This window comes from Hordeum vulgare, chromosome 1H (assembly GCF_904849725.1).
Source record: "Hordeum vulgare subsp. vulgare chromosome 1H, MorexV3_pseudomolecules_assembly, whole genome shotgun sequence".
NCBI lineage: Eukaryota > Viridiplantae > Streptophyta > Magnoliopsida > Poales > Poaceae > Hordeum > Hordeum vulgare.
Window position 1 is genome coordinate 374083893 of NC_058518.1, and position 15144 is coordinate 374099036.

The window sequence follows — 15144 nt, forward strand, 5'->3', positions numbered from 1 at the left end:
AGGCGGAGCTGATGGCTGGGGAAGCCAAGAGGGCCTACGACTCCGTCGCGTCCTTGTACCAGCGGAGCTTGGAGCTGCGGGATGATATCCGAGTAAGTGGGCTAGTAAGTATTTATTTTTCTCTTGTAACCCACTGGGTGTTTTTGGATACCAGCTGTTGTTTGCAATGGGTTCACTCGGAGTGAACCCAGTGGGTGTAGTCCCCGAGACTTCTGTCGAGTGCTTGCACCGGCAGTTGTCTTTATACATATTGTCTTTGCTTTGGTCAGGTCTGTAAATAACATGACCGACTGCTAGCAGTTGTGGCACTCGGAGTGCACTTTCTGTAAGAGTCTCTGAGAGTAAGTTGTACTCAGGTCGGGTAGTATTGGCCTCGTAGGCGTAGGTGATAACATGCATCTCAATAGGGCAGGCCTGCTTGAGCTGCATGCCAGTGGGGTCACTCTCAGTGAACCCACTGGGTGTAGTCCCCGAGACCACTGTCGACTGCTTGCGTCGGCAGGGGTCTGAAGAACTTAGACTTTTAATTGTTGAACTTTCTGATTGTCCCTTGGTGCTTGGTGGCAGAAAACTTGTGAAATGGGGACAGCCTATGAGGCTCTCAGAGCGGAGAGGAACCAGTTCGCTGGTGAACTTGATGCGGCTATGCTCGCAATGGCCGGCATGAAGGATGATCTTGAGGGACAAGATAAGTCATTGGAGCAGGCTCGGGAAGCGAACAAGGTGTTGACTGAGGAAGTGGAAAAGATGGGTAAACAGAGGACTGCTCTGATGGGTCAGATGGACGTGCTGAACAAACGATGGAGGGCACAGGAGAAATATGTCAGCGACTGGGCATGGCAGATGATGACGCGTCTGGCTGGTAAGTCCTGCTTTTTCCGAGTGGTTGTGTTATGCGCGTCACACTCGGCACTTATTGTCTGTTTGTCCTATTGTCGCAGATTTTTGCTTTGACGCCGAAGCTGAAGCAGCTGACGTGGAGCGGTCGATTCTTGAGAACGTTCCACTCGGCGACGACGCCAATCGGGATCTGCTCCATGCGCACATCCGCGTGGGCAAAGTTGGTCCTTTCATCGGTCGACTGAGAGAAGTCGTCGGCCGAATCGACAAGGAGCTTTGGCCAGAAGATGAGTCGCGGCCGGAGATGGAGAACCTGATGACCCGACTGGAGGAGATTCCCAACCGAGTGCAGTCGTGGAAGAAATCTGCAGCTCGTTGCGGTGCAGATGTTGCTCTGTCCTTGGTCCGAGTCCATTGCAAGGAGGTGCGTGAGGAGAAGCTGAAGACACTGAAGGTCGCCAACACGAAGAAACTTCGATTCGAAGACTTCATGGAGACGTTCCTTGAGAGTGCTACTCGCATCGCCGACGGAATCGACTTGGACACCTTCGTGGAGCCCTCCAGTCCTGGCGCCGACCCAGCTGACACATAAGAAAACTTTATCCTCGGTATGCCGAGTGTTTATCTGTAAGGTACTTTGGCCACTGCTATTGGCCGTCACATTCTTAGATCGGTGTGGGTAAGCTTGATCCGCACTGAGTGAACTATCTTTGCTAGAGCTTTGAATCAAATTTTTGCTCTTCTGTTGCAATGTTGATTCGAGTTTCTGTTTAGCGTTTCTTGGTGAAGCCAAAGGCAAACATTCGGAACATGTCAGTTGTTTTGACATCTGCGTGAGCCTCATTAAGGGTCCGTGGAATTCCCTAAGTCCCCGAGTGTGACGGTAAGAGTACACTCGGAGAAGGTTAATACTTAGGCGATTCTTGATCGCAGCTGAGCTCCCGAGTGTGACGTGTAGCGCACACTCGGAGAAGGTTAATACTTAGGCGATGCTGGATCGCGGCTAAGACCCCGAGTGTGACGTGTAGCGCACACTCGGAGAAGGTTAATACTTAGGCGATGCTGGATCGCGGCTAAGCCCCCGAGTGTGACGTGTAGGGCACACTCGGAGAAGGTTAATACTTAGGCGATTCTGGATCGTGGCTATGCCCTCGAGTGTGACGTGTAGGGCACACTCGGAGAAGGTTAATACTTAGGCGATGCTGGATCGCGGCTAAGCCCCGAGTGTGACTTGTAGCGCACACTCGGAGAAGGTTAACACTTAGGCGATGCTGGATCACAGCTAAGCCCCCCGAGTGTGACGTGTAGTGCACACTCGGAGAAGGTTGATACTTAGGCGATGCTGGATCGCAGCTAAGCCCCCGAGTGTGACGTGTAGTGCACACTCGGAGAAGGTTAATACTTAGGCGATTCTGGATCGCGGCTAAGCCCCCGAGTGTGACGTGTAGTGCACACTCGGAGAAGGTTAATACTTAGGCGATGCTGGATCGCAGCTAAGCCCCCGAGTGTGACGTGTAGTGCACACTCGGAGAAGGTTAATACTTAGGCGATGCTGGATCGCAGCTAAGCCCCCGAGTGTGACGTGTAGTGCACACTTGGAGAAGGTTAATACTTAGGCGATTCTGGATCGCAGCTAAGCCCCCGAGTGTGACGTGTAGTGCACACTCGGAGAAGGTTAATACTTAGGCGATTCTGGATCGCAGCTAAGTTTTTTTTTTGTGTTGAGACCGGAGTCTGCGACCGCAGAAGAACTTTGAACCTGCAAAAAACTCAATCTGCTTTATATTATTTCACCAATACTTGTTCTTTACGTTGCTTCAGTCGACGGTCACGTGTAGAAGCGCTTCAGGAGATCTCCGTTCCATGCACGCGGCTCGTCCATCTCTCTCTCGATGTTGTAAAGTCCGTATGCTCCATTGTTCAGCACCTTGGAGACGATGAAGGGTCCTTCCCAGGCCGGAGCCAACTTGTGAGGTCTTTGCTGATCCACTCGGAGCACCAGGTCGCCAGCTTGGAACGTGCGACTTCTGACGTGGCGTGCATGGAAACGCCGCAGACTTTGTTGATAAATGGTTGAGCGAGTTAGTGCCATCTCGCGCTCCTCCTCCAGAAGATCCACTCCGTCTTGCCTTGCTTGTTCTGCTTCGGCTTCGGAGAAGAGTTCGACTCGTGGCGCATTGTGAAGCAAGTCACTCGGAAGGACCGCTTCTGCTCCATAAACAAGGAAGAACGGTGATCGCCCTGTAGATCTGTTCGGGGTTGTGCGAAGTCCCAAAGCACTGAAGGTAGCTCAGTAACCCAAGCGCCAGCGGCATGTCCTATCTCTCGCAGGAGTCGGGACTTCAAACCTTGCAAAATAAGTCCGTTTGCCCGCTCTGCTTGTCCATTGGACTGAGGATGCGCTACAGAAGCAAAATCCACTCGGATGCCTTGGCTTGTACAGAAACCATTGAATCTGTCCGAGTCAAAGTTTGTCCCATTGTCCGTGATTATGCTGTGAGGTACACCGAATCTGAAGATGATGTCCGTAACAAACTTGACGGCTGTTGAGGCGTCGAGCTTCTTGATGGGCTTCGCTTCGATCCATTTCGTGAACTTGTCGACTGCCACCAACAGATGCGTGTATCCACCTTGGCCTGTCTTGAATGGGCCGACTGTATCTAATCCCCACACTGCAAACGGCCACAAAAGAGGGATCGTCTTCAACGCAGACGTCAGCTTGTGGGACTTGTTGGAGTAGAACTGGCAACCCTCACATCGGTCAACCATATCTTTAGCCATCTCGTTAGTCTGCAGCCAGAAGAAACCAGCCCTGAATGCCTTGGCGACGATTGCTCTCGAAGAAGCATGATGACCGCAGGTCCCCGAGTGAATATCCTCCAGGATCAGCTGCCCCTCCTCTGGGGAGATGCATCATTGAAGAATGCCTCAGATACTTTCTTTGTACAATTGGCCATCAATGACAGTGAATGACTTCGACCTGTGGACTATCTGCCTGGCCTGGACTTCGTCTTCTGGTAGTTCCTGCCTCAGAATATATGCAACGACCAGCACTGTCCAATCGGGGATGACGGCAAGAAACTCCATGACCAGATCAACCACAGCAGGAACATCGACTTCAGTCGGATCCGTAGAACTCTTTGGTTGTACCGGCTCCTCTGTGAAAGGATCTTCTTTGACTGAGGGGAGGTGGAGGTGCTCGAGGCAGACGTCACTCGGGACTGGTCTCCGAGTGGATCCGAGTTTTGCTAACTCATCAGCTGCTTGGTTCTTCAGTCTTGGAACATGGTGAAGTTCTAGACCTTCAAACTTCTTCTCAAGCTTCCTCACTGCATTGCAGTATGTAGTCATGGTGGGGTTTCTGACGTCCCACTCTTTCATCACTTGATTGACCACCAAATCTGAATCGTCGTAGACCATCAGGCGACGGACGCCGAGTGAGATGGCCATACGCAACCCGTAGAGGAGAGCTTCATACTCTGCCTCGTTGTTGGAGGAATCGAAGTGTATCTGTAGCACGTACTTGAGCTTGTCACCCTTTGGTGATATGATCACAACGCCAGCGCTGGAGCCATTCAACATCTTGGACCCATCGAAGAACATTGTCCAATGGGCCGAGCAGATGTGGGTCGGTTGCTGTTGTTCTACCCATTCTGCTATGAAGTCAGCCAGAGCTTGAGACTTAATAGCTTTCTTGGCCTCGAACTTGATATCACAGTACAGCATCTCCATCGCCCACTTCGCCACTCGGCCTGACGCATCTCGATTGTGGAGAATTTCCGACAATGGAGCATCAGAAACGACAGACACCGAGTGGTCTTGGAAATAATGGGCCACCTTCTTCGCAGTCATGTAAATCCCGTAGATAAGTTTTTGATAGTGTGGACACGTCTGCTTGGAAGGAGTCAGGACTTCGGAGATGTAGTACACTGGCCGCTGAACTTTGTATGCTTTGCCTTCTTCTTCTCGTTCGACTGTAAGAACAGTACTGACGACTTGATTTGTAGCCGCGATATACAGAAGAAGGGGCTCTTTACTGAGCGGAGCAGTAAGAACCGGCTGGGTGGAAAGTAGGACTTTGAGGTCGTCGAATGCGACTTGGGCTTCATCTGTCCACTCGAAAGTATCTGATTTCTTCAAGAGTCGGTACAGAGGAAGTGCTTTTTCACCGAGTCGACTGATGAACCTGCTCAAAGCCGCTAGGCAACCTGTGAGCCTTTGAACATCATGTATTTTGACCAGCCTCTCCATTCGGACGATGGTCCTGATCTTTTCAGGGTTGACATCGATCCCTCATTCGGAAACAAAGAAACCGAGTAACTTTCCGCTGGGAACACCGAATGAACATTTGGCGGGGTTGAGCTTGATATCGTACCTACGAAGGTTGGCGAATGTTTCTGCCAAGTCAGTCAGCAGGTCGGAACCTTTGCATGACTTGACTACGATATCATCCATATACGCCTCCACATTCCGACCGATCTGGTCGAGGAGACATTTTTGGATCATGCGCATAAAGGTAGATCCTGCATTCTTCAGACCGAATGGCATAGTGATGTAGCAGAAGCACCCGAATGGGGTGATGAAGGCTGTTTTTAACTCATCGGGACCATACAGACGGATCTGATGATAGCCCGAGTAGGCATCGAGAAATGATAGACGCTCGCAACCGGTAGTCGAATCGACAATTTGATCTATGCGGGGAGCGGAAAATGGTCTTTCGGGCAGACCTTATTGAGATGCTTGAAGTCGATGCACATTCGGAGTGACTTGTCCTTCTTGGGCACCATGACAACATTGGCGAGCCACTCGGAGTGGTGAACCTCGCGAATGAAGTTGGCTGCCAGCAGCTTGGCCACCTCTTCCCCGATTGCCTTCCTCTTGTGCGCGGCGGACCGGCGCAGGTGCTCTCGGACAGGCCGAGCCATGGAATCCACGTGCAGTCGGTGCTCAGCCAACTCCCTGGGTACACCTGGCATGTCGGAGGGTTTCCATGCGAAGATGTCCAGTTCTCACGGAGGAATTGGGTGAGCTCGGCTTCCTATTTTGGATCGAGGGTGGTGGAGATGTTTGTCGGGGCTGCAGTGGTGTCCGTCGGGTGGATGCTGACCTTCTTCGTCTCTCCCGCCGACTGAAATGCAGACTTTGAAGCTGGCTTCTTCGAGCGCATAAGGTCGGCGGGGTCAACTGTTTTCTTGTACTCGTCCAGCTCGAGGACGTCCATCTGCTGGTCGGTGATTCTTGATCCCTGCTGCAGACAATCTTCAGCCCGCTACCGATTGCCTGTGATGGTGATCACACCCTTCGGGCCTGGCATCTTCAGCTTCAGGTATACGTAACATGGACGGGCCATGAAGTGCGCATACGCTGGGCGACCCAGAATTGCATGATAAGCGCTCTGGAAGTCAACCACTTCGAACGTCAGCTTTTCCTTACGAAAGTTCTTGTCGGAGCCGAAAACGACGTCCAACGCGATCTGGCCGAGTGATTTGGCCTTCCGTCCAGGGACGACTCCGTGGAACTGCATGCTGCTCTTGGTGAGTTTGGACATCGGGATGCCCATCCCCTTGAGGGTGTCGGCGTACATGATGTTCAAGCCACTTCCGCCATCCATGAGGACTTTGCGTAGTCGGACTCCTTCTACCACCGGGTCGACGACCAGGGCCTGCCTCACAGGGTGGGTACATGTGCCGGATGATCCGACTGGTCGAAGGTGATCGCAGTCTGAGACCATTTGAGGAACTTGGGGTTGGTAGGGGTGGCCATGTTCACCTCTCTGTTCACCAGCTTCAGTCGGCTCTTGCTCTCGACGTCAGCAAAGATCATCAGGGTTGCATGGACTTGGGGGAACGGATCCTCCTTATCCTCCTCATCCTGTTCATGGTCCTTCTCACTCGGTTGCCCTTCGCTGAACCCCTGGATCAGGAGGCGACACTGTCGAGTGGTATGCTTCGCATATATGGGGTTGCCTTCTTCATCCATCTTCGTATGAACCGGACATGGCTGGTCCAGGATGGGGTTATTGAACTGCTTCTTCTTGGGGGTGAACTGAGCCTTCCCTTTGCTCTTGAACTTGGCATTGGTTATGGCTGCAGCTTCTGCTTGTGGAGCGGTCGGAGCTTTCTGCTTCTGCTTCTGAGTGTTGCCCCCATCGCCATCAGCGACTGCTTTGTGCTTGCGGCTTCGGATGCGGTCCTCTTCTTCACCATTTGCATAGCGTGTTGCTATCTCCATCATCTTGCTCATGGAGATGTCGCCTGTTCGGCCGAACTTCAGGTACAGATCCCTGTACCGCACGCCTGCCTTGAAGGCGCAGACTGCTTGATGCTCAGTGACGTTCTCCACCGTGTGACGTCACGCAGGAGCTCATTCTGCTTCTGGACGCAGTGCTGGAGCTCCACAAGGCCAGCAGGGCGCTTGCACGTCCCTTCGAAGGTCCTGATGAACACTCGGGCCAGATCTGCCCAACTGTAGATGCTTGAGGGGTACAACTAGTTCAGCCACGCTCGCGCCGAGCCGTCGAGCATCAGAGGGAGGTGCTTCATGGCGACATGGTCGTCCCCTCCTCCGATCTGGACTGCCACTCAGTAGTCATCCAGCCACGTTTCTGGCTTGGACTCTCCTGTGAACTTGCTAATTCCCGTCGCCAATCGGAAGTTGGGAGGGATGTCAGCCGAACGGATGGCTCGACTGAAACACTCGGGACCAGACATGGTGGCCCTGCTTCCACTCGGACGATCGATATCGAGACCATCGCGGTGGGCTCGACCTCTGTCCACTCTTCGCTGAGCGATACGTCCTGTTGCGTCGGGTCTTGGGTCGTAAGCGTCACCGACTGAACGCCGATCATCATGATGTCGGGCCCCATAGGGCCCGCCCCGCGGAGGGGTGCGTGAGCGGCGGCGATCTTCATGAATCATGGAACGGCTGCCTCCCCTGTGGCGCTGATGGGAACCAGGGCTGTGAACCGACCGATGCGTATTTGCGTGGACAGAACTATTATAGATCCGGTTGTGTGACTGGGAGACCGCCGAATTATGCTGCTACGCCGTGTGCAACAGGGCTCGGATCTGCTCGATCCCCCTTCCTGCCTCTGAATCAGTCGGCTGGAGGGAATCGGCTATCTTGGCAGCTTCAGCTAGATTGAGGAGGGGTGTGCGGAATAGCTCCACGTTGCTCCGCCGAGTGTGCCGACTAGCAGAACGGCGAGATGGACGACGTGCGCCGGACGCTTCGCCGATCTCGTGCTCGTTCCGGCCAGCCTGACGGGGATCTTCATGGGAATTGGCCATGTCTACTTCTGCTGCAGGCCCGTGACTCGCGTACTCGGAAGGAAACTCAGTCGGAACCGAGCCCGAGCGCTGGGATAGCGGGGCAACCACAACTGACTCTAGAACTGCCACTTACGAAGATGCGTTCTGGCGCGCCTGGGCGTGTTGCACCCAACGCTGGAGCCGCGGACGGCGGGACCGCTTGACGCGGCGCGTGACAGCGGTGAAGGTCGACACCGGAGCCGACTGCTGGAGAACAAGAATGCCGCGGGCGCCGGCACGGAAGTGCGTAGCCCCGCGACGGGGAAGCGCCTCGACGTCGAGGGGCGCATCCCGAAGCCACGCCGAATCGTCGACGGTGAAGGAGAGAGCACCGAAGAAGATCTGGTGACCCATGCTCGAGCCTCGACCGGATGACATGACGAAAGGAAGTAGTCGCAAACTCGCTGGAAGTCGCTTAGACGCCTGCCCCACGGTGGGCGCCAACTGTCGTGGGTATAAGCCTGACAGTAGATGTGTACGGTACGAATGAGATGGGCAGAGTCCCAACTACGGCGAGGATGTACGAGTTCGGGCCCCTCTGCGGTGGAGGTAATAGCCCTACGTCTCAGTGCTCTCGGAGCTTGTTGTCGAGTGGAATATGGAATACAATGATTTGCTAACCCCTTTACCAGTGGGGGAGGGCGGCTTATATAGAGTGCGCTGCCCTCCACAACAGTTCCGGTACAGGGGTGGAGTAGTGGGGATTGAATGCGTACGTTACAGGTAACGTATGCTCTAAATGCTAATAAATGCACCCGGAAACGTACGGCCGTTTCCCTCCAGAGAGGTTACGATGTACCGAGTGTAGCCGGTCGGTTAGCTTGGTATCCTCCGAATGCTAGTCTCCGACTGGATGTTGAGGACCTATTACCGACTGGATGATGGAGACTCCTTAATTCAGTCGGGACTGACTAAGGGCCTTGTCCTTTGTGAGGGGTAGTCCTTGGGTAGGACCTACATGGCAGGCCTATCACCCTACCCTAGGACTATGACCCCATCATCCCACGACCAGCTAACCGCCACACCCGGTCCAAAAATGATGCTTTGAAGTAGTAGCAAACATTTTGTGCTTGCAGCATAATCCAAGAAAAGCATCTACAATACCGAAACTACTGGTGTGAACAGTCTGATTGATATTATACTGTCTGCTATATGCCTATATATCCATGAAAGGCACCAGCTATTAAGTTTCTCTGGACTGAGGTCATGTCATGATTTTTAACATGGGATCTTGCTGGTACTCCGAATAATGAAGCCAAGAGCTCATTAAAATAATGGCACATTGGAATATTCTGCCACTTAACAACGTACACTACAAATGCTAATCCATCCATTCCCCTGATTCCATGAAAGCAATACATACACTAGGACAAAAAGCAGGAGGAGATCACAAGCCGCAATGCTGACAGCTCTTTTCCTAGGAGACAAGGACTTGTTCATAATTAATTTGTGACATCCATAAACTAAAGACAGGGTATTCCATTACATGATATGATTCATATTAGTCCAAGAAAAGCATCGCCGATATCGAAACATCAGGTGTGAACTGTCTGATTGATGTTATACTGGCGGCTATGTAAGCATGAAAGACACCAAATATATTAATTAAGTTTCTCTAGATTTTTAATATTAGATCTAGCTAGCACTCCAAAGCATGAAGCCAAAATCTCATTAAAATCATGGCAGCTGGGAATATTCTGTCACTAAACAACGTGCACCCCAAGATCCTAATCCATCAATTCCCATGATTCCATCAAAATTAGCAATACACCCGGGTAGATCTGATCTCTGATGCTCCACCCACGTCCCGAGCACCAGGTCCAGCTCCAGGAAGCCCCTCTGCTTGCTCCTGTACATTAGAATGTACGCACGCACGCAACATGGCCCCTCGATCAGCAACCGTGCTCGGGGACCCGTAAGTTGTAGAGGAGATGGGGTAGGAGGAGACGCACCTGTTGACGAGAGGGCGACGGCTCTCGTCGTTGGACTTGTCAATGCCGGTGCCGGTGGTGTTCTGTTGGGTGGAGGCGGTGATGCGGGGGGGGGGGGGAGGAAGAAGCTGGGCAGAGCTGGAGCACTGTGCCCGAAGCCCTCGGCCATATGCACAGGACGGGCGCGCGAGGACGCCCGTGCTCCTCCCGCTTCTCCTCCAGAGGCCTCCTCCTCGGGTCGCTGCAGGGCATCCTGGCCATGCTGTGGTTGTCGATGGTGGGGTGGGGGCGGCGGTGGATCGAGATCTGAGGGAGGGAGATGGGGATCGAGGGGAGGGTCTGGCACCTTCGGTAGGAGGAATGCGATGGGAGGTTAGGGTTTGGATAGGTGGCTGCGGGTGGATGGATAGATGGATGTGGGATGGAGAGATGGATGAATGGATGGATGGATGCCATGTCATCGATTCGTGGGAAGGGTTCTGAGTGTTACGACATTTTTATAATCGTCGTAAAAGTTATGACGATCTCATTTTATGTGGTTACGACGTTTTTGACTCACGTCGTCGTAATTTATATGTAGATTTGATCCCCTCAAACGGTTTACGACAATCTCGGATGAAATCATCATAGATTTATGATGAATTCATCAACGACGTCTTAAAAAACATCATGTATGAGCATATTTCTTGTAGTGTCATAGCAACGAAGATCCAGTCATAGTCATACTCAATATCAATCAAAAGCAAAGCATAAAAATGACAGAGGAGCTCTGTAATTGGTGCTTATATAGGAGGAGCATGACTCAACAGGAAAATAAATAGACAGGGTCTTCGCAGATGGAAGCATTGATTTGCAGAGGTGCCAGAGCTCAAGCTTTGAAAACAGAGATAATAATTTTGGGTGGCATGCTTTCATTGTCAAAGCAATGACCAAGGGTTCTCAATATCTTCCATGCTACTCATGCTATAGGCGGTTCCCAAACAGAAAAGTAAAGTTTTAACTCCCCCACCACCAATCAATCACACTCCACGGCTAGCCGAATCCTCGGGTACCGTCCATACTAACATCAATCCGGGGGGGGGTCTTGTTTTACAGTTATGTTTTCGATTTAAGCATGGAACTGGGCATCCCAAATACCGGCCCCTTTCTTGTGAATGACTGTGAATAAACACATGTCGAGGATAACACTCCTAGCATGGAAGATACCAATAGCCCTCTGTCACCACATGAGCGGTTCGGGCATGCAAAACAGATTATTTCTTGAAGGTTTAGAGAATGGCACATGCAAATTTACTTGGAACAGCAGGTAGATACCGCAAATAGGTAGGTATGGTGAAATCTCATGGAAAAACTTTTGGGTTTATGGAAGTGGATGCACAAGCAGTATCCCGCTTAGTACAAGTGAAGGCTAGCAAAAGACTGGGAAGCGACCAACTAGAGAGCGACAACAGTCATCAAGATGCAATGAGTTTGACTAACATTGAATGCAAGCATGAACAGGATATAAATCACCATGAACACGAACATCATAGAGGCTATGTTGATTTTGTTTCAACTACATGCATGAACATGCGCCAAGTCAAGCCACTTGAAACATTCAAAGGAGAATACCATCCTATCATACTACATCATAGTCATCTCAAAATCTATGTTGGCAATCAAGACAAACCATTATAAGCTCTCAGCTAAATAAGCATGGAATCAGAAACTATGATCTCTAAGTTGTTATTGCAAACATGGTTCTCTCACAACAAAGCTCAATCTAGGTCGACAAGCTAGTCATATTTACAAAAACAAAATAGATAGAGTTCATACCAGCTTTTCAGTCTCAGTCACTTCATCATATATCATCATTGTTGCCTTTCATTTGCACGATCGAACAATGTGAACAATAATAAGCGCATTGGACTAAGCTGAATCTGCAGGCAAACACAAAGGAGAAGACAAAATAATATGGCTCTTTTGAAAGCTAAACAGGTAAGCATGCAAGAACCAATAAACATTGTAACCAATATCTTCTACCTTGACACAAAGAAAAAGAAAACTTTTTACATGGGAAAGCTCCCAACAAGCAAAAGAAGAAATGAAAATATTTTTGGATTTTCTCAAAAGGACACAAAACAAGAAAACAAGAAAATGAAAAGAAACTAGCATGGATAATAGAGTGGCAAAGTGTAAACACCAGCTAACGTAGTGGAAGCATAAGCATGAATGTAAAGTCGGTGAGAACACGTACTCCCCCAAGCTTAGGCTTTTGGCCTAGCTTGGTCTACTCCCAAGGTGGGAAATAACCAGCTCTAGGATACTCCGGAGCACACTGTGGATGCCACTGCTGTGTGGGCTCCTCTGGCTCCCACTGATAAACTGGCGTCTGGTACTCAATTGGCGGCTCGGGCACGGGCACCTGTGGGTTGGCCAAGCCCCAATATGCGTAGATGTCCGCGGGCATAATAGTGTACCTGCCTGCATGAAGATCAAACAAAGAAGGAGCAGGCAAAGTAATAGTCTCTCGAGTACCCTAACTAAACACCAGGTTATAAACCATCCGTCTACTAGCATCTCTATCCCGAAAATCATGGCGAACCATGCTGTCATAATCCAGATATCTCTCAGAGAGAAGCATCTCTCCTTTCTCTCCCAGTCTAATGGGTATCTCAAAGTGTCTGGCAAGACGGGTAGCATAGATACCTCCATAGACAACACCTTTAGAACGGTTCAGGTTCAACCGTTGAGCTACTATAGCGCCCAAGCTATAAATCTTATTGTCATAAAGGCCTTCGCGCAAAACCGCAAGGTCTGGAGAACTAAGTGATCCAGCCTCCCCACGGCCAATCAAACATTTTCCCACCAATAGTGAGAAGTACCGAAGCACAGGAGAATGTATGCTAGCAATTCTAGCGCGAGACACTCCTCTCTCCTCTCCAACATCAATAGAACCAATGAAATCCTCCAAGTCACGTGGACGAGGGTCATGGATATCCCCAACATAAGGTAATTTGCATACATTGCAAAAATCCTGCAGCGTCATGGACTGGGGGACATCGTATATCATGAGCACAACCATGGGAGGATTCTTCCTCGGATAAAAGTTGAAGCTTTGAACGAAAATATTGGTGAGGAGGAGATATTGTGGGCACTTATCTTCAACGAACGCAGTAAGACCTGCGTTCTCCACCAAGTAATAAAAGTCTTCATAAAGTCCGGCTGCGCGCAAAAATTCATCACTTGGCCACTCGCACGCTCGAACTTCTGTGACTCGAGGGACTACGTACTTGGGGTGATTCTTCTCATCCTCCTTGTGGTTACGGCTTGAAGAGCCTCTCAAGAACCTCCTCATCTTTTCCTTTTTCTAGCTCTGAAATATTCTGAAATTTTTAGAGACTTCGAAAGAAAAGTGAATAAGGATTAACCCAACTTGTAGAAACTACTCCTACTAGTGCCTAGGGACCGTATCACGCGCTAAAACTACTTGGAACCAGCTAAAATCAACATTTATAGCTCAAGAACAGGGTCACCAAGGTAGCAAGAATACACGAAGGATAAAGCACTAAAGCAAAAACTAATTGGACCAATGGAGGAGTCACTTACCAAGGAGTAGTTTCCCCAAAACAGTTCGGAGAATGGTGCTTTGAGCAAGGTGATCGAAAATCACAGCCAAATGAGCAAGAACACGGGTTTGAGCTGCGAAACAATTTTTTCTGGAGGTGGAAGAAGAGGCTGAGAGCTGGAATGAGTGGACGGGGTGCCTGTGGGCCCCACAAGCTTGCACCATGCCACCAGGGGGGTGGTGGAGGAGCAAGGTCTTGTGGCCCACTGGTCAGGGGGCCAGGCGAGCTCTCAGGCCCAGAAATTTTCAAAAATTCCAGAAAAAATCATACTAAATTTCCAGGACCATCGGAGAACTTTTATTTTCGAGGTATTTTTCTCCGGAATGCTAAAACAGAAACCAGGAAAAGCTAAACTAATTCTATCATTTTTCTTCTAATCAACAGAAAAGGAAAACTCAAAACAGAGGTATATGACTCTTTGATTCATCCTTGTCATGGTCATTGAAAGAAATCCGTCAATGGGATTGATCAAGTCCTTTTGACAAAACCTTCTCGAATCGCAAGAGAGAACGGAGAATTTTCGAATAGCAACAAAGTCACCTCAATGGGGATATGTATCTCCCCAACAAGCAAATCATACTTCCTTGACACGAGGAATAGGGCATTCAAAGCTCCCAATAAGAATCGATGAAGTCTTTTCGATAGCATTGATGCAATGTACTGGATATCGTTTCTTCGGAAAGTGCACTGTGTGCTCATTACCGTTGACATGGAAAGTGACATTGCCTTTGTTGCAATCTATAACAGCCCCTGCAGTGTTTAAAAAGGGTCTTCTGAGGATGATAGCCATGGCATCGTCCTCAGGAATATCCAAGATAACAAAGTCTGTTAAGATAGTGGTATTAGCAACCACAACAGGCACATCCTCGCAAATGCCGATAGGGAAAGCAGTTGATTTGTCAGCCATTTGCAGAGAAATTTCATTGGGTGTCAACTTATCCAACTCAAGTCTACGATAAAGAGAGAGCGGCATAACACTAACACCGGCTCCAAGGTCACATAAGGCAGTTCTTACGTAGTTTCCTTTAGTGGAGCTAGGTATAGTGGGCACTCCGGGATCACCAAGTTTCTTAGGAGTTCCACCTTTGAAAGTATAATTGGCAAGCATTGTGGAGATCTCAAGATCTGGTATCTTCCGTTTATTAGTCACGATATCTTTCATGTACTTGGCATACGGAGACATCTTGAGCATATTAGTTAACCGCATGTGCAGAAAGACGGGTCTTATCATCTCAATGAAGCGCTCAAAATCCTCATCATCCTTTTTCTTGGATGGCTTAGGAGGAAAGGGCATAGGTCTCTGAACCCATGGCTCTCTTTCTTTACCATGCTTCCTAGTAGTGAAGTCATTCTTGCGTATCTCTTAGGTTGTGGATTATCAGGATTAACCGTAGGTTCAATCTCCACATCCTCATCATTGCTAGGTTGAGCATTATTATGAACATCACTGTCCAT